This window comes from Rhinatrema bivittatum, chromosome 16, assembly GCF_901001135.1.
Source record: "Rhinatrema bivittatum chromosome 16, aRhiBiv1.1, whole genome shotgun sequence".
In the NCBI taxonomy this organism is placed as follows: Eukaryota; Metazoa; Chordata; class Amphibia; order Gymnophiona; family Rhinatrematidae; genus Rhinatrema; species Rhinatrema bivittatum.
The window spans coordinates 35,798,767-35,824,230 of record NC_042630.1 but is presented as its reverse complement, the minus strand read 5'-3'; the positions used below and the strand labels follow the sequence as shown (position 1 = coordinate 35,824,230).

Genomic DNA, 25,464 nt, shown 5'->3' with positions numbered 1-25,464 from the left:
ATCCTTTGGCAGTCCTAATAACCGTGCCATTTATCTTTCGAGCAGCATCTGGAGTGTTGTCGGGAGCAGCTGCAGCCGCTCAGATCTGCAGTGGGAAGACGCTTCTGGGTTCCCTTGCTAGGAGCTGAGGCAGGCCGGGACGGGTGCACAGGGTGTGAGGCTGAAGTACTTGTCCTGTCTTAGCCTACCCTCGTGTGGACAGGGCTGGGGGGGGGCGTTCTTCCATTCGGCCCATTTTAGAGCATTTCGGGAGTATCCTCGTAAAGATTTCTGTAGGCAGTTGTCAGTTGGCCTGCTAGCTTTACGGATGAACGAGGTTTTAGGACCTCAGTTACGTTTGTAATGAATCCTCCTGTGATGGTTTGGTGCTCAGAAGAGGTAAGAGGGAGCGGACTCTGAGGCATGTCTTGATTCCAGTCTTGGGTCGAGAAACGGAGGACTGAAACTTCGCAAAACAGGGATGGCTGGACTGTGGGCTTTGACGCCTACGACTGGATCAGCGTAAGAACCGGCTAGAGCTGTTAGTGTCCAGAAAAATTTTTACTTCTTCAGTTGGGACAGGACAGACTCGGCCAGCTGGCAGAGGGTTCAGCGTTGGCATGCTTTTCTGAAAACCACGTAAGTAAGTTCAGATTGTTGTGATTTTTCCTAGTTGGTTTGTCTTGTCTGACATCAGGAAGTGATATTTTGGGGCACTTCCTGGACTCCCCTCTGCGCCTTTGCCTTTTCTTGTGCTGTAAGTTACTAAATTCGCCTGAGCGACTGTGTGTTAAAGTTTGCAGATGTCTTATTGATTCAGGTGCCACATTCACGTTCTGAGAGAATCCTGCCAGTTTTTTGGAAAAGCTTTCAGAGGTTTAGCTTGTCACAGCCGAAGGGAAACTTAGAAGAATAGACCATGTAGTCCATCCACATCTCCTCTTCAGCTTTATAGTCCTTCCTTGTCCTTTGAGATCCTCTGCGCATGTCCCTTGCTTTCTTAAATTCAGATACCGTCCTAGCTGCCGCCGCCGCCACCTTCACAGGGAGGCTGTTCCATGCATCCCCCACTCAATCTGTAAAGAAACATTTCCTGAGATCACTCCCCCGTTTGCCCCTTTTCACCCTCATTGTTTTATAAATGGGACAAATATTTAATGATGCATCATTTTGCGAGATCCCTCTTGGTCTTGTAACCTGGACTGGCCACTGTTGGAGACAGGATGCTGGGCTCGATGGACCCCTCGGCCTGACCCGGTATGGCCACTTCTTATGTTCCCTACATCCTAGTAGTACCGAAAGCTCTGCAACTCTTTAGCATGTTGTTAGCCTTGCAAAGACCTCTTCCCCCGGCAGCTACTCCGTGGCCGTTGCATTGTCGGACGTGTGTTTTTTGTAATTGATGACTTGGAGCGATCACTTTCGGAATATCTCCCCTCTCTGAATACCAAGTTGAAAGGTCATGTTATGACCCGACTGCCCAGTAATGATCTATGGTAAGCCTGTCAGGTCCTGTCCATAGGAAGATGGATCTCTTATTTTTGCCTTTCTCAGAGGCTCTGCTGTGCTTTTCTCCCAGCCTGGCTTCTGATGGATTGCAGCCGTCTGACACCCCCCTCACACCCCCCCCCCCCCCCGCACCCCTCCACCCTCGTTTTTTGAGTTTGTCTGGAAGCGCATCCGGCTTCCATGGTATAACCGTCAGGTGGGATTGTGCTTGGTGTGCGTGAAATGGGACGTGGTATGGACGGATCTTTGGAATTGGCTGGTGGGATTTGTACCCATTTCACAGGATGCTGTTTTGGATCTTTTCAGCTCTGTTGGACTGGGAGCTTGCTCTTGTGTGTAAGCAGCGCTACATGTGGACGTGCATGACCAGATTGGATGAGGGTGGCAGCAGGCTGGGTTATTATCCCTCGATTTGGTTAAGGACGGGGCTGGAAGGGGATGATGGATGGCCCGAGGCTGCTCCCACTGCTAAGGCAACAGCAGCTGCTGCTCCTCCTCCTCCAGGATATCCGGAGGTTCCCCCTGGCTCTGTGCCTGCCTCCTCAGTCCTCAACTTTTTTCAATGGATCGATGTTTCTGTTGAGTGGGTGCTGAGTCCTATGTGTGTGTGTTTTGGTTTTTTTTTTTGCAAAGGTTGTTCATGGATTTTGGGGTATTTGGAAGGTGTTTGTGGAGAGGGGAGGGGATGGAACAGATGTGCAGAGCGATTTATTTATGACTTCCATTCTCGGTGATTGATAGCGGTGACTGAAAATAACCCATTACCCTTCTGTCTGCGCGATTCCATTTGTGCAGGAACAAAACAAAACCCAGAATCCCCTCTTAGTGATATCCTTTGTGACTTTGGAAAGGCCAGCGACGGCTCTCTGAGTCTGTTAGCGAAGCTGGAGGGTTAGAGAGAACGAGTGTGCCAGAAGGTGTCTTCACGTGGTGAAGGGGATAAAGACCAACCCCGCGTACTCTGTCCTTTCTGCGTCGTCGTATCCCATGCCTGGCTCCCTGTATTACTTTTATCTCATTGTATCGTATGCTGCAAGGAATAGAGAACCATATCCCACCCCCTCTCGCTGTATCTGACGGTGCAGAAAATAAGACCAATAAACCTCCCTTTCCCCTGATCTTGTCAAGACAAAACCAATCAATGCATTAAATTGGGCAGGATTTGGTGCCGGATGTGGTGTTATTGGGGGGGGGGGGTCAGCAAAGCTGCGACTACCCACATAGGAGGCTCATAAACACATGGAGCAGCAAAGACCGTGGACTCCAAGGTCGTGGGCAGGGTTGTCCGTGGTGTGTGGCAAATAGATGGGGGATTTTACTTCTCTCTCTAACTTGACATTTAGGGGTGTCATTTTTCAAATTGGCTCCGGTCTGCTGCAGAGTCCACAGGCACTTTGTACCCACAGATGTTTCTGCACCAAATTGGCGCATACCCCTCTGCCTTTTCCCTTGTGAAGATTGCCAAAGGCACAGAGGAACCGTGGACTCCACATCAGCTTTCTGTGCAGGTAGAAAGGTGTCTCTATTTCTGGAAAGTAGAGCATCAAATATGGATTCCATGTCTGCGCATCTATGTTTTGTTTTTTTTTCCTGATCCCGTCCAGAACATTTCTTCCCCCCCCCCCCCCCCCAATGTACATTTAGCCAGATTGAGAGAGGGCAGCGTTCAGACAGCCAGTGGATGTACATGAATCGCTACTGAACATTTCGTGTCTCTTTTTTTTTTCCTTTTTGCGTTCTGATTTTTTTTTCCCCCCATACTTAAAGCATTATACCTTGCTAAAGAAGCACATAGAAATCAGTATAACAAGAAAAACCAGATAAATCTTATACCTGAGTATAGTGCATAGTACAGAATATCCATTCATGAGGCAGAAAACAATGGAGAGCACATAGGAAATCACACCGCATTAGGAAGGGGGATAGCAGAAGCAGAGCGCAAAGAAGAATGCCCAATCAAGGAGTTATTTGGAGATGATGGTAGGCGGCTTTTTGCATCTTAAAAATGCCTTCATCTGCTCAGGAGGAAAGAAAATGAAACACCATTATACCTAATAATACATTTACAGGGATAACAAAGCAAAACGGAACAGCCTAGGGAAATGGGCCTCTTGCCTTCAAGGAAGAAAGCCTTTCCTTCTTTCGGGTGTTTCGCAAGCTAGATCAGGAAAGATCCGTACTACCTGACCATAAAATAGAGGAAAAATGCCTAAAATACTTTCTCATGACATTACTTAAAACCTGAGCAGGAACAAAAGAAACGAGCAAAGTGCTACGCTCTTAACTTTCTGGGCTTGAATTCTCAAGGGAATCGGTTAAATTGTGCATAACTGAAGAAGGTGGGCCATTGACTTGTTGAGGCACCGCTCGCGTATTTGTTGGCAAAATACAGTTTAATTGAGGGGAAATTGCTCAGACCCGAAAATTAAATATTTTTTCTTGAGGTTTGAAAGTAAAGTATGGATTCTCCCCGTCACTTTGGGGAGACTTTAGAATACTTAAGGTTTCAAGGTCTAGTGTAGTTTTCAAGATATTCTATCTTCCAGTGCTTTACAGTAGCAGAATCGAAGACCTAAATATTCTTACCATCTGATTCAGTAATTGAAACTTTAATCTTTTTGTAGCAGAAATTTGGCTTCCATGGTTAGAATCCATCGTTTTAAAATTTAGAAGTCAGTGTATCAGTCTTTGGAGAACAGGGCATTTAGAGAGCGATCCTGAAGCCAGCCATAAGTTCTCAAAGAATCCAAGGTTACAACCGCAGGCCTTGCTGACATCAAATGAGACTCACTGCAAGGAGTTTGCTGATCCTGCCAGGACACTCCATAAAATTAAGAACCCATGACGTTCTCCATGCTTCTAGAGTTCAAAGGAAGAGAAGACAAAACCAATCTCTTCCCCCCCCACCATGGCCTTTCGTCAAGACCATGGCTTGCTGTTCCATCGTAGTCATTGAGCAAGCCCCTTCCAGGACAGATGCTCCAGAGATGTCCTCATTAGGTGCTGGGAAGCTGCCCAATGAACTGAATCTCTCTGCCAGTGGTGGTCATAGATCTAATGGGCTTAAGGACACTTCCTCACCATGGATCACAAAGGGCTCCTCAGCTCCTTAAAGTGCACTCAGCTGGGACATGTAATTGGTAATAAGCTGTTGCCCTGAGAGATAGGAGGCTTCAGGGAGAACAACCTGAACTCTACCCTTACGTTTGGAAGTCATGATAACATGGAAACTAACCAAGATACACGTCCTCTAAGATGGTACCATCTTGGTCCTCTTAGGTCTGTGCTTTTTACCCATGGGAAACGTAAGTGGTTCTTAGGGGTGTGTGTGGGGGGGCGGGGGTTATACCGGGGAAGTCGACAGCACGCTTATTACAGGGTTTTTAATACTCTGCCTTGTGGTGGTTTCCACAAGGGGAAAAAAGTACCCTGTGGGGGGAAAAAAGTGAAATCCTATGAGAGTACTTTATTCCTCTCCCCCCCCCCCCCCTCCCCTCAGGCTTTACATGTATCCGTGAGAGGCCTGTACAGGGCTCTGGTGAAGATCCTCTGTTCAGCTATCCATGCTGTATTCAGGCTTTACGAGTATCCATGTGACTCCTGTAGGGGAGGGGCTCTGATCAGTCCAGCAGCAGCACTCCTAGTTTTCTTGCTTTCACCATTATGAATTTAAATAGAGCATCCCACCCCCCCAGACTTTAAATGGGGTCTAAAGTAGCAAAGGAGGATCTTAAGTGTTTGCTTTGTTTTACCCACTGATTGATTTTTAACAAAATAATGGCTCATTTGTCGGTCCTATTGCAAAACCTTATCCCACAATCTAAACCCGTTTTATGTTATGCTAATAGAAATTAATTTGATTAACCAATTACTTCTTAAATAGCAAGTTTTACCAATTTTGTTACATTTTTAGTAACATTTTCTGATAAAATAACTATCTCTATTGGGAGGGATACTTAATTACATTTTTTTTTTTTTTTTTAATCAAGTGAGACACTTTTAGCTACAGGAGTAAAACATTTTACAGACTGGTGTTAAATGAGAGGAAATGTTACTGGAAGTGTCAGGATTGTATAATTGTGATGCATCAGCCTGATTTTTGAAGGATCATTGAACTTGGGACCAAAAATCTTTAAAAAGATCCATTCTTATTAACCATTATTTTTAAGTTGGGTTTTAAACTTTTTTTTTTTTTTTTGTTTAAGGCACGTTTGACTAGAGCGAGAGAGTGCGTTGTACATGGTGTGTCAGTCAGTCTACTCTTGCTCATGGAGCAACTTGGAAAGCACTGAAAAAATTTGGCTGAAATTCAGCACATGGGATCGGGACTAAAGGTTGGTGGGGGGGGGGGGAAGGGAAGTCATGATCTCGGGTTTGAATCTATGCAAAATTACAATTGTCTGACATCTCTTTAGTCTTGACTTTCGCTCACTTATAGGACGTCAAAACGTGCCTTTGTGTTGTGTGCTTCGTTCCAAATTGTTAGTGAAAACTTTGGAGGTTTCGGACCCTCTGTGTGCCGTGCCGTAACGACTGAATCTCTTGCTGATGGCTGTGGTGTCAGGAGCACCGAGAGGTAATAGAAAACAGGAGGCACCCGGGGTCTGGCTCGGTGAGGCGGGCCAAGCCTCTCGCTTGAGTTTGCCTGACCTTGCTGCTCCGGCATGGAGAAAAAGCCAGCGTTGGCCAACTTCAGATGTCCATTTTTATTAGCACCAAGCAGCATTTCCCAGCTGGGGCCTGGGGGACCGGAGAAACAGGGAAAAATTTCCTGGAAAATTCGAGCAGAAAATCACGTAGTTGATTAAATCAGTGAGTGTTTAGAATTCAGAGTACTTTGAGATATTGTGGGGAAGTAATAAAGGGAATCGAATCACCTTGTATTCATATAGTCAGATGTCTTTATTCCAAAGGCAGCAAGCACAGAAGTCCTCAAAATGAATTTGCAAGTAAAAACCAGGGTTTTACCTTTCACGGTAAATATCTGCGTCTTTCAAATCTAATTTTTGTTGTAGGATTTCAGTGGGAAAGTTCTTGAATCCTTGTGTTGAGTGCTTTTTCTGAATGTGTAGACTTTTTTTTTTTTTTTTTAAAGCGAACGTTGCAAGATTTGCTACTTTATTGCTTGCACATTCTTACTTCCCAGGGACCTTTTTCATCTTGGTGACTTTTAGGAAGAGAAAAGGGGGGTTGTCCTGTTAGGATTGGAAAGAGAGAGCGATGTCATTAACGTTGCTGCGTACTTGGGGGCTTTGGAAGCTGCTGATTGATGAGAGCTGATCCAGTCGCCACCTGGGAGCCTGGAAGGAATTCCGTGCCGAAGAGAGTTCTGTAAGGGGATGGGAGGCTGGTTCTTTTTTTATTCTTTATCATCCCATCATCATTAATTGTTCTGATCTTGGGATGCTTTGAAAGAAGGCTGGGATGCTAGGGGCTGCTTTTGTCCTTGCAGTTCTGGGATCAGCAAGCGGAGGAAAAAGGCAGGAGGAGGATGACTAAAAAAAAAAAAAAATTCTTCCTGCTGTGTTTTTATGTTTTTTTGTTTTTTTTTTTACTTCTGCCGCTTGCGTTAGAATTTTTGGCTATCTGGGTCCCTCTGTGCAGGCTTCACGTTGGCTGGAAGAGGGTAGTGATGAGCTGCTAAGCTGTTACAGTGCACTCGAATGGCAAAAGACTTGCCAGGCTACTAGAAAATGAAAAGGGTTTGTATTTATTTTTTTTTTTCTTTCCTTTTTGTCTTTTCAAGCTTCCTGGTGAGACACTGACGCCCAGGCTTCGGTTACAGAGTGCTCAATGCTGAGCCCCGCGGGATTTCGAGGAGAGGGGAGCGAGTTTTGCGCCAGGCAGGGACTCCTTCCAGGATGATCAAGATGCTAGAGGGTCTCGAAGACTGACCGGACGGACGCAGGGGACCAGCCTTCCCCCCCCCTCCCCCACCCCCTGACGTCTCTCCCTGTCTCCCCACTCGGTGAGTTCCAGTCCTTGACCTTCCACTTGGGGAATGGTGGGGCATGGTCTTAGCCAGTCAGGTTCACAGGTTGACTGACAGCGCCCCCTTGTGAACCCCCCCTTCAAATTTTTACTGTACAGTACCATAGATGCATGTGGAGCATTCCATTTTGAGGTGTGGGAGAAGGGGCGGGGGGGAATGGCTTTTCCATGTGGCATGGTACTTCCATTTTCAATAAAAGTTGGGAAAGCTGCCCCTCCAGTGAGCACAGAAAGATTTAATACATTTATTGTGTGGAAACATCTTAACAGTCTGCATGTCTGCCTCGCTTGGGGGGGGGGGGGGGAAGAGCAAGTTGGTGAATCCGAAATGTTGGGGGTTATAGGGTTCCCACACCAGAAATGGCTGTTCCATGGATGCGTTTGCCGGAATGCCACAGACGTGGCACCTTTTTGATGTTCAAAAACCTCGCTGGTTTGATTAACGCCTGTGCACATGGACTTCCCGGGTTGCTTTTTGTAATAAATCAGTAGATGTTGGGAGGCACCGTGCACCCAGTTGGCTTGAAAGCGCCACTGGCACATTTTGTGGTGCAGTAGTCTAGTGGTTAAAGCAGCAGGCCAAGGTTCAAATCGGCAACTGCTGCTCTCTGTGACCTTGGGCAAGTTACTTTGCCCTCCGTTGCCTCGGGTACCGACTTAGATTATGAGCCCCCCCCCTGGGGACTGGAAAATGCCTCCAGTGCCTGCAGGTAACTCTCTCTTGGAGCCTAACAATGAAAAGGCGAGAGCTAAATCGCTGAATATATTGTGGGCAAATTCCCCCTCCCACCATACAATGCAGGTATCGGGGTGCAGGCTGGAGCACAAATGGCCGAGGAAGTCTTAGGTGGAAGCAGGTGCAGCCCTGTGCTTTAGAGCAGCGAGCTGTGACCTTGAGGCTTCTAATCCTGCCCTCCCACTCGCTCTCTGTGTGATCTGGACAAACCAATTTATCTTGTACGGTGGGTTTTATTTTATTTTATTTTTAAAAGAGGGGCAACTTATTCTAAAATCCCGAAGCCTGACAGACTAATTCTGCTGAAGCTGAGTGTTATTAATCAGGAAATTTAATCTTTTAAATCGGAGGGGGGGACAGAGAGGTTAAGACTTGAGTGCTGGTGAATCAGTGAAAACTTGTTAAATAGAAGGGGGGGGGTCCTCTCGTTTTTGAAGACAGGTGGACCCTGTAGGGAGAACAGGAACTCATAAAAGTGAGTTATTTTATGAAGTTGATATTTTGACACATGGAATAAATGGAGGGGAGGGATACCCTTGTGTTGCCTGTTGTGCTTGTGTGTGTGTGTTTTGTTTTGTGTTTTTTTCCCCTCCTCTCTTCTCTCCTTCCTCGTGTTTGTTTCAGGGATAAAGGGAGCAGCCTTGGCAGCATAGAAACCAATCCCTTTTGGCTTTCAGCCTTGGAGTGAAAACCTGAATGACGGAACATGATTTTTTTTTTTAGGTTTTTTTTGGGGGGGGGGGAGGGTAATAAACCTCCTACAAAAATGAAATCAAAAGCCCTGACTGACTGGGGGGGGGGGGAGGGTTTGCAGTTTGTGCAGAGATGAGCTGGTCTCAGTAATGTGTTATGTGTGTGTGTGTGTGTGTATATATATATGTTTATATTTTTACATAGGCAAAGGCCCTTAGTTTATACCTTTCTGGAGAAATCTGATCCCATCTTCGGAACAAAAGGCCCAAGAACAGGGGGAAGAGAGAGGCCTGCTGTCCTTTTCTTCCTCTCTCTTCTCTCGCTCCCTCTCTTCTCATTCTCCTCAAGCTTTCAACTCCTCCTGAATGCCGGAGGGGGGGGGGGGAGAAAGCATGCTCCTAGGCCCGGCTGCCATCTCCTAGGCAACCATGGGGGCCTTTGTTTCTATGGTGATAAATAGGTGAAAATCCGGCATCTGGGACAAACCTGCCTCCCCCCCCAAAAAAAACCCATTTCTCTGTCCTTATAACAACTCCCTTCCCAACCCAATGATGGGAGAAGTCCAGAATACGACATTTTCACTGCTTTATTTTAATGACCTGGATGCTGTTGCCTTGGTAACCTGACACGGCCTACCCCTTCTTTCCTTACCCACAATGCCTCATGAAAGGACATAGGGAAAGTTAAGAGACAACAATCAGTTGGGGCTAAGACCACAGACAGAGTAGAAATTGTTTTCCCAGTGCTATATTTATTTTTTTAATGGAAGAGAGTCAGGGGGGAGAACAGGCCCGTCTTGGGCTAAATTCTTTCTCTGCCGCCATGTGTGTGTGCTCTGGGTGTATCAGCGGCTTAAAACGTGAAATTGCTGCAATTAAGCACTTAAGCCAAAAAAAAAAGAAAAACACCCTCCAAACTCCACGTTTCTTAGCGCACGCTCTCCCTCTTTCTCTGGGCTTGTTTATGGCTGCGGTTCAGTTTTTATCTAAATGTTTTGCCATATTTGGTGTTGGAGAGGATGCCCTTTTGTTTTATGAAAATCTCCCCTGAAGTCTCGCTTTGCCTGTCTGTGCTGTATGCATGCTTTGGATGTCTGTCTCTGGGTGCTGCTGTCTGTGCTGTATGCATGCTTTGGATGTCTGTCTCTGGGTGCTGCTGTCTCCTTTCCTGAGGGTCTCTTCAGCTGTCTGTGCTGTATGCATGCTTTGGATGTCTGTCTCTGGGTGCTGCTGTCTGTGCTGTATGCATGCTTTGGATGTCTGTCTCTGGGTGCTGCTGTCTCCTTTCCTGAAGGTCTCTTCAGCTGTCTGTGCTGTATGCATGCTTTGGATGTCTGTCTCTGGGTGCTGCTGTCTGTGCTGTATGCATGCTTTGGATGTCTGTCTCTGGGTGCTGCTGTCTCCTTTCCTGAGGGTCTCTTCAGCTGTCTGTGCTGTATGCATGCTTTGGATGTCTGTCTCTGGGTGCTGCTGTCTGTGCTGTATGCATGCTTTGGATGTCTGTCTCTGGGTGCTGCTGTCTCCTTTCCTGAGGGTCTCTTCAGCTGTCTGTGCTGTATGCATGCTTTGGATGTCTGTCTCTGGGTGCTGCTGTCTGTGCTGTATGCATGCTTTGGATGTCTGTCTCTGGGTGCTGCTGTCTCCTTTCCTGAGGGTCTCTTCAGCTGTCTGTGCTGTATGCATGCTTTGGATGTCTGTCTCTGGGTGCTGCTGTCTGTGCTGTATGCATGCTTTGGATGTCTGTCTCTGGGTGCTGCTGTCTCCTTTCCTGAGGGTCTCTTCAGCTGTCTGTGCTGTGTTCATACGGGAGTATATCGAGATGGCATTGGTACCTGCTTCTTTTGACAGCACATCGGCACATCATTTTGCTTGGGTAGGAGGAGACTCACAGGAGGGCAGATTAGACACCTCAAATTTTCTCTTTGCAAATGAAATAGAGATTGTTTGTTTTGGTTTTTATTCTTTGTATGAAATTTTGAAACCGGACTTAATGTTAATGCTTTTAGTTCTCCCTGTAATTCCCCAGGTTTCCACAGGGCCTGTCTTCCTTACAAACACTTTTTTTTTTTTTTCTTTCTCCCGCTTGCCCTCCAAGCTCTCATCTAATTCTGTGTTATGGCTCAGGATGTGCAAAGCAGTGCTGACAAATTCAGATCCATTTCCAAACAGTGTGTGTATGGGGGGGAGGGGAGGGGGGAATAGATTTATACAGATCCGAGAATCAAACCTGATTTCTGCTTCACCCGGTCCGGGTAAGAATATTTCTCAGAGGACGGCAGGATGTTAGTCCTCACATATGGGTGTCGGCATCAGATGCAGCCCAATGCAGAAAACTTACACCAAAGTTTCTAGAACTTTGACTAGGTACACTGAGGATGCCCAGCATGTCTATACCAGGTGTCCATGCGGGGGTCCCTGTCCAGTCTCTTTTTTTTTTTCTGCGGAGCTGTACGCCTCATGGTGTGAGTGAGCTCAGCTCACGTCTAGCTATTTTTGGCCTTGTGGAAAACTTTCCTCTTTCTTGCGTTTTTTGTGTTGTTTTTCTGTGCTATTTCATCGCCGGGTCTCCTTGCCATTCCCGTAGTGCTTCTAGTCAGGGTTTTCAGTAATTCGGGTAAATTTCCTTTTGCGGTCGATTACCCCGTGGCGGCAGTGCATTGGTGCCCGTCGGCCATAAACGTCCCACCACCATTGTTTCGGTTCGTGCCCCTTTCTTCAATACTGTGTTCAATTCTGGTCACTGCATCTCAAAAAAGATATATAGTTGCGATGGAGAAGGGCAACCAAAATGATAAAGGGGCTGGAACAGCTCCCCTATGAGGAAAGACTAAAGAGGTTAGGGCTGTTCAGCTTGGAGAAGAGACGGCTGAGGGGGGGCTATGATTGAGGTCTTTAAGATTATGAGAGGTCCTGAATGAGTAGATGTTAATCGGTTATTTACACTTTCAGATAATAGGGGGCATTCCATGAAGTTAGCAAGTAGCACATTTAAGACTAATTGGAGAAAATTCTTTTTCACTCAACGCACAGTTAAGCTCTGGAATTTGTTGCCAGAGGATGCGGTTAGTGTAGCTGGGTTCAAAAAAGGTTTGGATAAGTTCTTGGTGAAGTCCATTAACTGCTATTAATCAAGTTTACTTAGGGAATAGCCACTTCTATTAATTGCATCAGTGGCATGGGATCTTCTTAGTGTTTGGGTAATTGCCAGGTTCTTGTGGCCTGGTTTGGCCTCTGTTGGAAACAGGATGCTGGGCTTGATGGACCCTTGGTCTGACCCAGCATGGCAATTTCTTATGTTCTTAAGGACCGATGGACACAGAGTCATCGAAATCGGTGGGACTGTAGGTTCCATTGATGCTGTTGGCAGACAGGCGCCAGAGACTGACCATTGTCTCTCCTCCAGGCCGAGGACATTGGGTTCCTTGTCAGCCTCTGATTCAGGGAAAGACTGGATTGAGCATCTAGGGAAGCTGAAGAAGCATCAGCACCGGTACCCATCGATGCACTGGGATGCACTGGCTTTTGCCGCGATGCCCCTGAAGTGATTCTGCGGCGAGGACTGCCAATCCTCTATCGATGCTGGGGATCCGCGATGGTCTCCACCAGTCCTGATGCCAGTCACCAATCCACTTCATGGGTCCGAAGAGGATCTGGCCGCCCTTCCTTCCTCCCAGTCTGTGTTGGCATTGGCATTAACGGAGGAGGTGTGGCATTGAGTCCAGCTAGCAGTCTATCAAATGCTGCAGGCACCGTTGGCAGCAGACCCGGTGCCGACTGTTCTCGTACTGCTTCTGGAGAAGCTCAGTGTACTCATTGGTCCATTACTAACCCAGCTGATGCCGGTTCCTGGGACAGCATTGATTCCCGGCGGGGCACTGAGATCTCCCCCTACCAATATGGTGGTCATTGCCAGTTCCGAGGAGGAAGAAGCACTACCAAGGCCTGCTGCCCCTATCCACTTCTACTGGTGCCTGCACCTCTGGACAAAGGCTGAGAACCTAGGGACACATCCTCTGTGACTTACAGTGAATATGAGGAACCCTGTGACTCCTGGGGGGATGACACTTCCTTCAGAACCTTCTCCTCCAGAGAAGCAACAGAAGTCTTCTCCTGAGGACTTGACTTTCGCAGGTTTTGTGAAGGTGATAGTAGAAGCCGTTTCAGTTATTGATGGAGGAGGATGCCAGACACAAAATGCATGAGATTCTTCAGTTCATGGAGCCTCTTAAGGAAATTGTGGTGGTCCCGATACATGAGATCTTTAAGGAGTTGCTGCTGAAGATATGGGAACACCTCCTCACAGTCCCTCCCGTTAATAAGAAGGCAGACAGTCTACCTCATCCAGAAGGCTGCTGGATTCGATATGGGTCAGCTGCCCCACAAGTTGGTGGTGGTTTAATCTGCCCTTAAGAGGGCTAAACACTCTGATTCATTTCTCTGTGCCCTCCGGGAAGGACGGGGGGGCAATGAAAGAGGCTCTTGGGAGGAAGGTGTTTCAAGGCATCATGCTCATTTCCTGCATAGCTACATATCTTTCTCAATGGGCTAGTACTCGCGGGACATCTGGAAGCAGGAGATGGCTGAGCAACTACCTCAACTGCAGAAGGACACCCTCCTGTTGCTAGTGCTTAAGGACCTGGAGTGCAGAAAACGCGAGGTCCATGCAGCCTACAATGTTTTCGAGATGATATCGAGAGTTTTTGCAGCGGGAATCAGCGCCTGCAGAATACATGGCTGTGGACCTCAGATCTCCGATCAGAGATACAGGAATGACTTGCTAACATGCCATGTACTGGAAATAATCTCTTCAGGGATGCTGTGGCCCAACTTCAAGACCACCATGAAACCCTCCTACAACCCACTGCCAATACTCCAGACCCATCCTCTTCTAGGAGGCCAGCAAGACTGGCGCCAAGGAAGTCGTTCTCTTGCTAAAGGAAATAGTATCCTCAGTCTTGCTCCTGTCAACACCATCAGGACTCCTGTGGCCGTCCCAGGCAGTAGAGAGCCCTCAGGCCCCAGCTGGCTCCTTGCTCAACTCTGGTGATAGGGTTTTGACTGGGTTGTAGGGAGTGTGCATCAGTTGCCCATACCTGAGACGATGGACCCTCCAGACAGAGGAAGGCTGCGGTTCTTTGCGAACCAGTGGCCCAGTATAATCTTGGATCAGTAGATTCTGTCCATTGTCTGTCAGCAATACCAATTGAATATTCCGCTAAATTGCCCTCCAGGCCTGTTTTGGGGGACAGTAGCGCATCAGGAGATACTAGTGGAGCTCTCCTCCCTCTTAACGGCCAGAGCGGTCAAGCCCATACCACCAGGGTAAAGAGGGTGGGGACTTGTACTCCAGGTACTTTCTGATTCCAAAGAGAACAGGAGGACTCTGTCCCATCCTAGATCTAAGGGCCTTGAACAAGTTTCTAAGAAAAGAAAAGTTTAAGATGGTTTCCCTGGGCACCTTGCTCCCCCTTTTTGCAAAAAGGGGACTGGCTATGCTCTCTCCACGTAAAGGATGCATACACTCATTTCGAGATCTTCCCTGGTCTCAGGAATTATCTCTGATTTTATGGTGGCAAAACAGCACATCCAGAACCGGGTGTTGTCATTCTGGCTAGCGCCAGCCCCACAGGTCTTCACAAAATGCCTTGTCATGGTGACGGTGCACCTCCACAGGCTAGGAGTACATGTTTTCCCGTATCTAGATGTTTGGCTGGTCAAGAGCACATCTCGGGGGCCGCTAGGTCCTTGCGCATGGAGTCACTAGGGTTCGTTATCAACTACCTGAAGTCCCATCTCAGCCTGTCACTTCAATTGGACTTCATAGGAGTCCTGCTAGACACTGCTCAGGTCAAGGCCTTCCTGCCTCGTCAGAGGACCGTCAACTTGACTAACATTGCAGCACAGCCAGAATGTGTCAGCCTGGCACATGCTGAGGCTGTTGGACCATATTGTAGCAGCCATCCATGTTGCTCTCTTGGCACTTTTACACATATGCAGACCCAATGGATCCTGAGGTCACAGTGGTGCTAGGCCACTCAGATCCTTCAGTATCTCATCTGAGTCACCCCATCTCTCTGGGACTCATTGTCCTGATGGTGTGTACTTTCAAATCTGGAATGGGGGATTTCTTTTCGAAGTCCCTCTACCCAAAATATCCTAACTGGGGATACGTCCACCCTCTGATGGGGAGCTCATGTAGATGGGCTTAGCACCCAGGGTCTCTGGTCTGCTGAGGAACACTCTTGTCAAATCAACTTCCTGGAGCTTTGGGCGATCCGGTATGCGCTCTGGGCTTTCAGAGATCGGCTGTCCAAAGTTGTCCTGATCCAAACTGACAACCAGGTAACCATGTGGTATGTCAACAAGCAAGGAGGCACAGGAATGTACCTTCAGTGTCAGGAAGCAGTCCATATCGGATCATGGGGCCCTGTCCCACGGGGTGGTGCTTAGGCCCCTGTACCAGGCTGGGACGGAGAAATTGGTAGCGGACAGACTGAGTGGAGCCTTCAGACCTCACAAGTGGTCCCGGGACCAGGGGGTAGTGAATCGTATATTCCGCCTCTGGGGAAGCCCGGACATAAATCTGTTCGTGTCCCCTTGCAACAGGAAGGTGCCTCAGCTCTACTCCCTATACAGGTCAGACAACAAACCAGACTTGGACATTGGGGCGAGTGTCTTCCGTACGCGTATCTTCAGATTCCCTTAGTGGCGAAGACTCTCTTGACGCTTCGTTAGGACAAGGGGACTAAGATCCTCATAGCCCTTATTGGCTGAGACAGGTCTGGTTTCCACTCCTTTGGGAGTTGTTCAGCTGGAAACCGATCAGTCTGGGGACTTCCCCAGATCTCAAGATGCAAGAACATAAGAAATTGCCATGCTGGGTCAGACCAAGGATCCATCAAGCCCAGCATCCTGTTTCCAACAGAGGCCAAACCAGGCCAAAGAACCTGGCAATTATCCAAACACTAAGAAGATCCCATGCTACTGATGCAATTAATAGCAGTGGCTATTCCCTAAGTAAACTTGATTAATAGCCATTAATGGACTTCTCCTCCAAGAACTTATCCTAACCTTTTTTTGAACCCAGCTACACCAACTGCACTAACCACATCCTCTGGCACCAAATTCCAGAGCTTTGTGCGTTGAGTGAAAAAGAATTTTCTCCGATTAGTCTTAAATGTGCTACTTGCTAACTTCATGGAATGCCCCCTAGTCCTTCTATTATTCGAAAGTGTAAATAAGAGTCACATCTGCTCATTAAAGACCTCTATCATATCCCCCCTCAGCCGTCTCTTCTCCAAGCTGAACAGATCGTTGCAGGTTGCGACATCCCCACCTCCAGGCCCTGTCGCTCACAGCCTGGATGATGAGAGGTTAATTTAGCAACCCCTCAATCTCTCAGAAGATGTGTCTCAGATCCTTGTGGCTATAGAAAGCCTTCCACTAGAAAGTCCTATGGACTGGAGGAGGTTTTCTGTGTGATATGAGCAGAAGGCCCTAGATCCTTTCTCCTGCCTCACACAAAAACTGCTTGATTACCTTCTACACCTATCGGAAGCTGGTTTAAAAACCAACTCCATTAGTGTTCATCTCAGCGCAGTTGGCACATACCACCAATGTGTAGATGGTACACCTATCTCTGTCCAGCCTATAGTTGTATGCTTCATCCAGGGCCTGCTTCAATTGAAGCCTCTCCTAAAACCGTTCAGTTGATGAAAGCTCCTTTTGAGCCGCTGCATCCCTGTGACCTGACGTACTTGACCTGGAAGGTCATATTTCTTATGGCGGTCACCTCAGCGAGCATGGTCAGCGAGCTCCAGGCCTTAGTGACTTATCCACCTTACACTAAGTTTTATCATGACAGGTTGGACTTGCGTATGCATCCTAAGTTCCTGCTTAAGATGGTGACAGACTTCCATCTTAACCAGTCCATTGTTCTGGCCACATTCTTTCCCAGGCCCCATTCGCACCAAGACGAACCAGCCCTGTACATTTTGGACTTCAAGCGGGTCTTAGCTTTCTATCTGGAGAGGACAGTAGCCCATACACAGTCCTCCCAACTTTTTATTTCTTTTGATAAGAATAGGTTGGGCAGTGCTGTTGCCAAACAGACCCTATCCAGTTGGCTAGCAGATTGCATCTCCTTCTGTTATTCCCAAGTGGGACTGCATCTTGGAGGTCATGTTATGGCTCATTCTGTCAGAGCCAGCCCACTTGCGATCAGTTGCCTTGAGATCTACATGGGTATGACATGGAGTTCTCTCCACAAAATCACATCTCACTATTGTCTGGATAGGGATGGCTGATGCAACAGTAGGCTCGGCTAGTCCATTCTTAAGAACCTGTTTGAGGTGTAGAACCCAACTCTCTCCATCTAGGGCCTGTTATTTGGGTTCAGGCTGCCTCCCCCCCTCTAGTACCAACAGCACTGTTGTGCCTGTTGGCACCTGGTTGTGTATCTGTTGGTCCCCTTTTTTTGTTGAGGAGCAGCCAGTAGCTAGGGATTCATCCATGTGTGAGGACTATTATCCTGCTTGTCCTCAGAGAAAGCAGAGTTGCTTACCAGTAACAGGTGTTCTCTGAGGACAGCAGGATGTTAGTCTTCATGAAACCCTTCCACCGGGTGGAACTGGGTTTCTCCTATTTTTTTTTTCTTTTATCATAATTCTATGTTACGAGATTGAGCAGGGACCCAGCGTGGACGTGTGGTTTAAGGCATGCTGGGCATGCTCAATATGCCTAGTCAAAGTTCCAGAAACTTTGACATAAGTTTTCTGCATTGGGGCTCCATCTGATGTCTGTTTTACTCTTTCCCTCACCAAGAAAAGTTCACAAATATTGAACATAATGAGAGAAGATCTTGATTGCTTAACCAAAATGGGAGTATTTGAAATTTTATATAGTATCTTGACTTTTTCCTACATCAACTTGATTAATTGCAGTTTATGGCCTTCTCCTCCAAGAATTTGTCCAAATCTTTTTTTAAACCCAGCTACACTAACTTCTTTAACCACATCCTCTGGCAATGAATTTCAGAGCATAATTGTGCATTGAGTGAAAAAGTTTCTCCGATTTTGTTTTACTCGTGCTTCTTGTTAAACTTCTTGGCGTGTCTCCTCGTCCTTGTATTATCTGGAAGAGGTCTATAAAATCATGCGAGGACTAGAAAGGGTAAATGTAAATTGTTTTAATTGATTTAACCGCAGCCTTTGCTGTGGACCATAATTTGTCATCAGTTGATTAAGATTGGGGTCAATGGTAGAGTTCTCGGGTGGGTTTCCTCTTTTCTATCTGTTAGGTCTTTTCAAATCAAATTTTGTAATCCTTTTTCTGATGTTTTTCAGATTGAAACGGGTGTGCTTCAGGTTTCACCCCTCTCGGCCACTTTATTATATCTATCTATATATCTTTGTGCAAATTGCTGGCAGGTTGAAGGATTTCATTTTATTTGTATGCTGATGACATACAATCTTACATTCCATTTAGTAATTTGCTTGAACATGCTGTCCCTTTTGATACAAATTTACATGAAGACTATGCAGCAAGTGTGATCACCTCTTAAACTTACATTAAATTCTAGTAAGACTGAAATTTGATAGAAATCTCTCAATGGATAAACCATCTGTTCTTGATGTGGGCATCTCTAATATTATTCTATCAGATCAAGTATGCAACTTAGGTATCCAATCAGATGAGAATCTCACCATGAAAAAACATATTAATAAGTTAATGTAGTACATGCAGTTTGGTGTAGCCTCTGTCGATTCAAGCGCTTATTGATATTTGAAGATTTTCGCACTGTATTGCAGACTTTTTTTTTTTTTTTTTAAATCTAAATTACTGTAATTCCTTACTACTTGGCCTTCCTGCTTATACATTGAAACCTCTACAATTACAAAATGCATCGGCTAGACTCTTACTAGGGTTTAAAAGATTTGACTATATAACACCTACTTTGTTCTCGCTGCACAGGTTACCAGCGAGGTTTAGAATTTATTATAAAGTTCTTTAACATTTAAAAATATTCATTCAAATGATACTGGCTTTGGTGCAGCATTACATTTATATACTCTGCCATGAGTATTAACATCTCATGGCATCTTTAGGTTGTTCCAATACCGTGGAGTGCATATCTGACAGAAGTAAGAGACCGTGTGTTTTCCATAGCAGCCTGAGATGTTGTGTACGTTAACTGATATGAAGTGATTTAAATGTGAGCTAAAAACATGGTTTAAAAATGCATATAACCTTGTCTGAGAGAGAATTCATTGAGTTATGAACAATAATATTGAGTTATATTTAGCTTGGAAGTAAAAGGGATTAAATGTGATAACTTAGGTTGTATTGATTTGTTTTTTAGTTTATGTATATTATCTTATTGCTTTTATTAGTTTATTTTATTTTTATTTTATAAAATATTTACTTATCAATATTTTGAATGTTGTGATCTTGATATGGTGTGACTGTGTATAAAATGTCTAAAAAAATAAACTGTTTGCTCTATCATATCCCCCCCTCCAAACTAAAAAACCCTAACTCTCTTTTAGCTAAAAAACTTAAAACAGATACTCGAAGCTCAAGATTGCCGTTCAGTGCTTTGTGATCATTCTGACTGGAATGGATTATTGTAACGCACCACTACGTGGCCTACCAGCAAACACAATAAGTCATGCAGATCATGCAAAACTCAGCAGCCCGTTTGAGTAGTAAAGCTATGCATCAACACATCACACCTGTACTGTCCGCTCTTCATTGGCTACCCATACAATTTAGAAAAGAATATAAAATATTTGCAATTCACAAATTAATGCCAAATGATCCATTTTAAGAATTTATAAACCAAACAGAGCATTAAGATTGGCAATAAGAACCTATTAGAGGTCCCATCCATCAAAGTGGCACCACTGGGCATAACTGGGGCTACCAACATCCCAGAAAGGTGGAACTCCCTTACCCAATCGATAACATCAAATATCTTATACTAAAAGCTTCAAGAAAGCTCTGAAAACACACTTGTTTAGGCAAGCATTTGGGGATGAATAAGAACTTAATATGCAGATGTATTTATTTACTGTTTTACATTGTTTTTATTTTAACTATGCATGTAAACTGCTACAGACTATCAGATATATGCGGGTTATAAATACATTTTAAATGTAGCCTTTCCTCATAGGGGTGCCATTCCATCCCCTTTATCATTTTGCGCCCAGAATTGTACACAGTATTCAAGGTGCGGTCTCACCATGGAGCGATACAGAAGGCATTATGACATCCACAGTTTTATTCACTCTTCCCTTCCTAATATTCCTAACATTCTGTTTGCTTTGTTGATCGCCGCAGCGCACTGAGCCGACAATTTCAATGTGTTATCCACTGTGATGCCTGGATCTTTCCTGGATGGTAATTCTTAATGTGGAACCTAACCGTGTAATTACAGCAAGGGTTATTTTTCCCAATGTGCATCACCTTGCACTTGTCCACATATTTAGTCTGCCAACTGCATCCTGATCTGAGACGTGGACTCTAATATTTAGTGCATAAATTTTGCCCGATTCATGAGGTATCCAAACCCCAAAGTATTTCAATTTGACAGTAGCCCATTTAAAAGGAAATAAGTCTTGCCAAGATCACATTGTTCAACCTAGCGGCTAAGATTGCAGCTACTAATTTAACGTCCATCTTGCGTGAGAGAGGTCAAAACGGCCCCGCTGGCTGCATCTTTGGCAACACCACTGTAAGTGATTTGGTTCATCTCTGAAGAAAAAGCATCCTGACACAACGAGGTGGCTTACGGTTTCGTCAGAGGGGTAAGCACCTTGAACTTGTAAGATTTTTATAGAATTCAGAGCCCAAGCCCGTCTAGCAGGCTCAGCTTCTCCAGCTGTTCTTAGGCTACCTTTGGCCAAACAAGATCATGAAAAAAATGCTAATTTTATCTCTCTCTTCTCTTCCTTTCTACCCTATGGGTCTTTTGAAAACATTATGTAAAACTTTCTCCCACAATATGACTCCTCTCACTTTGACTTAGTTAGCTAGAAACTTGCTTGCTGCCTTGCCATTTTCATATAGCTTATTTATAATTTGCATTTTTTTTTGCCTACTGATATAAAAGCTGGTTTAAGGGCTATACATGCTTCTAGTGCCATTTTTTTTATCTTTTCCTGCGAGGGTCTGTTGATGTGCCCCTTGGGGCCCCCTAGGCTGTTGTGTGGTTTTTTTTTTGTTTTGTTTGTTTTTAATCTGCTGTTTCCTCGTTTAACATGTGTTGCTTAGAAGTATAAGCAGTATTCCCCCCCCCCCCCCCCCACCCCCATTATCTCCTTGCCCATTTCCCATAACACGTTGAGGTGTTTATCATTAAAAGAAATATACTCGTTCCGTTTCTCATGTAGGTTGTTAAAAGCCTCATCAGACATTAGGCCTGGATTTGTCTTCCACCCAAAAGGTGTACATATTGGGTCCTTCAAGTCCGATTCTAAAAGAACCGGCGATTGATCTGAAATGGAGAGGAGACCAACTTTGGCTGACCCAACCTTAGCGAGAACAGAGATTCTGATGTTAATAGTCAAATCTAGAGTAGAAAGTGAAATCCAACTCCCCAGGGCACATCATCCTCCAGATGTCTACCATTCCCAGTTTTTCACATGACATATTTACTTCAATCTTTGCCTCCCTGTTTTGTTTTTTGTTTTAATCTTAGGTGGCTTAAATCTACAGAACTATCTACAACTATTATTAAAGTCCCTACCTACTTACTACTAATTGATAACCAGGACATTTCAGTAGATGAGTAACAATATTTGGAATTTATTTGGTCTGAGCTTCCAAAATGGCATTTTTAAACATCGCAACCTGAAAAAGGACTATCACAACTAAAATTTAAAAAGGAAAAGTGTTAGGTTGAAAAATGCTCAAAAAACGTAATCCACAGGCTGTTGCCTGCAATGGGCTTCAACCAGCATCATTCATTTGAACATGAAGTTTACCTCATAGGTTTTATTATTAGGAAAAGTATGTTACCTATTACCTCTTTATTGCAAAAATGCAAACTTTATCTTAAAATAAGATTTATTTGTAGAGTTTTATATACCGTTATTCGGTAGAGCCATCATAACGGTTTACAAAATATGCAATTAGAATACAATCAAATGGAGTTAACATGGTAGTTGGGAACAGTAGAGTATTGTGAACAGTAAACATTTTTTCTTAGTAGTTGAATAACAGAATAGTGAGGAGAACATTTTCAATGAAAGATGTATTATCCAACTAGATAAGTTTAATTGTTGAGGAAATCTATCTTTTTAAATGCCGCTCATATAATCTCAGAGGCTTCTTCAAGTATAAAAATGCTCAAAGAAATCCCAAACTGCCGCTGAGATCCAAATAGGAAAAAGCATAAGCACCGGCAAGATTAGATGCAAAACCTTGATAAGGTAGGCAAAAAAAAAAAGAACTTGAAAAGAAGCTTGCCAAAGAGTCAAAAACTCATAATAAAATTTCTTTCAAATGCATCTGAAGCAGGAAGCCTGTGAGAGAGTGAGACAGTTTAGATGATCGAGTGGTAAAAAGGGTATTTAAGGAAGTAAGGCCATAGTGGAAAGACTAAATTTTAATTTTTTGCTTCACTGTTTTACAGAGGAGGATGTTGGGGTGGGGGGTAAGATACTCATGCTGGAAATGTTATTTAATGGTGGTGATTCATATTAACCGAAACAGATCATAATAAATCTGGCTGATGTAATAAGGCTGATTGACAAATTAAAAAAATAGTGAATCACCTGGACCAGATGGTATACACCCCAGAGTTCTGAAAGAATTCAAAACTAAAATTGCAGGACTATTAGTAGTAATTTGTAATCTATCATTAAAATTGTCTATTGTGCCTGAAGTTTGGAGAGTGGCCAATATAATGCCAATCTTTAAAAAGGGTTCCAGGAATGATCTGGGGAGCTTGATGTCTGATAAGAAAAATAATAAACTATTCTGAAGAACGAAATTACAGAACATATAGGTAATCCTGGACACAGCCAACCTGGAAATTGTTGCCTCATCAATCTATTTGTTTTTGAAAGGTAACTTTTTATATTCCACTTTTCAGCACTTAATAGCAGATTACATTTAGGTATAATGGGTATTTCCCTATCCCCAGAGGGGCTTACGATCTTAAGTTTGTACCTGAGGCAATGGAGGTTAAGTGACTGGGCCAAGGTCACAAGGAGGAACAGTGGGATTTGAACCCTGGTTTTCTAACCATTAGGCTACTCCTCCACTGAAGGGGTTAATAAATATGTGGCTAATGGTGAACCAGTGGATGTAATATTTTTGGATTTTCAGAAGGCATTTGTCAAAAGTCCTAGATAAGAGAATTCTAAGAAAATTAAGTCATGGGATAGGTGGCCATGTCCTATTCTGGATTACGAACTGGTTAAAGGATAGAAAACAGAGTATGGCTAAAAGATCACATTTGTCAGTGGAGGAAGGTAAACAGTAGCGTGCCTCAGGGATCTGTACTGGGGCTGGTAATATTCAATATTTTTATAAATGATCTGGAAAGGGGAGCAACAGGTGAGGTGATCAAATTTTGCAGACGCAGTATTATTCCAATTACAAGAAATTGCCGGAGAGCCTTGTGGAACTGAGCATCCAAACGGCAGATACAATTTTAATATGGATAAGTGCAAAATGATGCGCATAGGGGGAAAAATAATCCAAGCTGTAGTTACACAATGTAGGGTTCATACTAGGAGTCACCACCCAAGAAAAAAAAAGGATCTAGGTATCATCGTGGACAATACGTTGAAATCCTTGACTCAGTGTGCGGCAGAGGCGTAAATGGAATTTTAGGAATTACCTGGAGAGAAATGGAGAAGAAAACGGAGACTATCATAGTGCTTCTGTATCGCTGCATGGTGAGGCTGCACTCGGAGCTCTGTGTGCAATTCTGGTTGCCACATCGCAAAGATATAGTGGAACTGGAAAAGCTTTAGAGAAGGGCGACCAAAATAATAAAGGGAAAGGAACAGTTCTGCCTACAAGGGAAGGCTAGAGGGTCGGGCTCTTCAGCTTGGAGAAGAGACAGCTGAGAGGGATGAGATAGAGGTCTATAAAATAATGAATGGAGTGGAAAGGGTAAATGTGAATCAGTAGTTTACTCTTTCAAGAAATAGACTAGGGCAGTGGTTCTCAACCGTGTTGTCGCCAAGAACACGCAGGTGTGTCGCCACACTTCCCGGTCCCCCGCTGACCCAGCTGCTCCCCGGTCCTCCTCCGCTCGGGCGGAACGCGGCAGAACAGCTGGAGTCAGCGGCACCGGCATGGTCTCTTTTTTTTTCCCGCGGCCCGGAAGAGGAAGTGGTGAGCAGCGGGTGCGTGCGCGGGAAGAAGAGACCCTGCTAGTGTGGTCAGAATCGGCCCGAAGAACAGAAGAGAGGCGCGGTCTGAAGAATGTGCAGCGCGGCTCGGAGGAAAATGAAGAAGAGCTTCAACCCCCGCGGCCGATGGGACTCCTCCTCCGCGAGGGCTGAAAATGAAGGAAGTTAGGGTTGGGAGGAGGCTGCTGCTGCCGCTAGTTCCGGGGAGGGAGGGAAAGAGAGAGAATGAATAAGCAAGCATGTGTGTGTGAGATCCTGTGTGAGTGAGATAGCATGTATATGTGAAAGAGAGTATGTCTGTGATTGAGAGCCTGCCTGTGAGAGAGACGGCATGAATGTAAGTTTATGATTGGGAACCTATGTGTGTATGATTGAGATCCTGTGTGTATAAGTAAGAGAGAGCATGTGTGTCTGTGTGTGATTGAGAGCTGGTTTAGGTGAGGGAGCACGTGAGTATGTGAATGAGAGAAAGAGAGAGAGCATGTTTGTAAGCATGTGAATGAGAGTCTGTGTGTGAGAGAAAAAGACAGCATGTATGTGTGTGATTGAAAGTCTGTGTGTGTAAGCGTGAAAAGACAGCATGTGTGTAAATGTGTAATTAAGAGCCTATATAAGTGAGAGAAAAAGCATGTGTATATGTGAGTGACTGAGAGCATGTGTGTAATTGAGAGCCAGTGTGAGAGAGAGCCCTGGTATGTGACTGAGAGAGGAGAAAGTTCCAAGCAAACCACCCCTCCTCCTGCTAATTCAAAACAATCTCAGGACACCTGGATATCAAATGTTCCCAGGTATGCAGAGCAAAACAATTTTTGTATCCTTATTTTTCATTACTGGGTCTTTGTCTGCTATTTTGAAATATTGTATTGGTATCTAGAAATTTTTTATGAGTTTTTAATTACTGGATATTCCACTCATCAGTTGTTTTGAAATAATCTGTTCTTTTTGTTAGTATGGTTTTACTGCTACTGATTTTATATTTCTTGATTTGTTTTATAAGGATGGGTGATGTTTCTTTTTTCCTTTGTTGCACTGCATACAGAGACTCCGGCTTGCTGCGGTTTCCAATTCAGTTTTTTCTACATGCTTCTAGTTATGCGTTTTGGTCTCTTTATTCTTCGTTAGGTGAGGGTCAGCACGTGATTTAGGTGAGGTTTTCTGCTAGCGTGTAGTTTCTGTGTAGGGCTCT

The 25,464-nt window shown here is 44.9% G+C and overlaps 1 protein-coding gene across 3 annotated transcripts in view; it reads left to right on the top strand.

The window, feature by feature from the left end:
• VANGL2 (VANGL planar cell polarity protein 2) overlaps nucleotides 1-25,464 on the top strand; it is a 60,728-nt gene that overhangs the window by 19,081 nt on the left and 16,183 nt on the right. For 2 of the 3 annotated variants that reach the window (XM_029581076.1, XM_029581074.1), the window contains exon 2: nucleotides 7,235-7,456. The gene's annotated coding sequence lies outside the window, so the exon portion shown is untranslated. Of the gene's footprint in view, nucleotides 1-5,950; nucleotides 6,065-7,234; nucleotides 7,457-25,464 lie in introns of those variants that run through there. The other variant, XM_029581075.1, reaches the window with a different exon arrangement.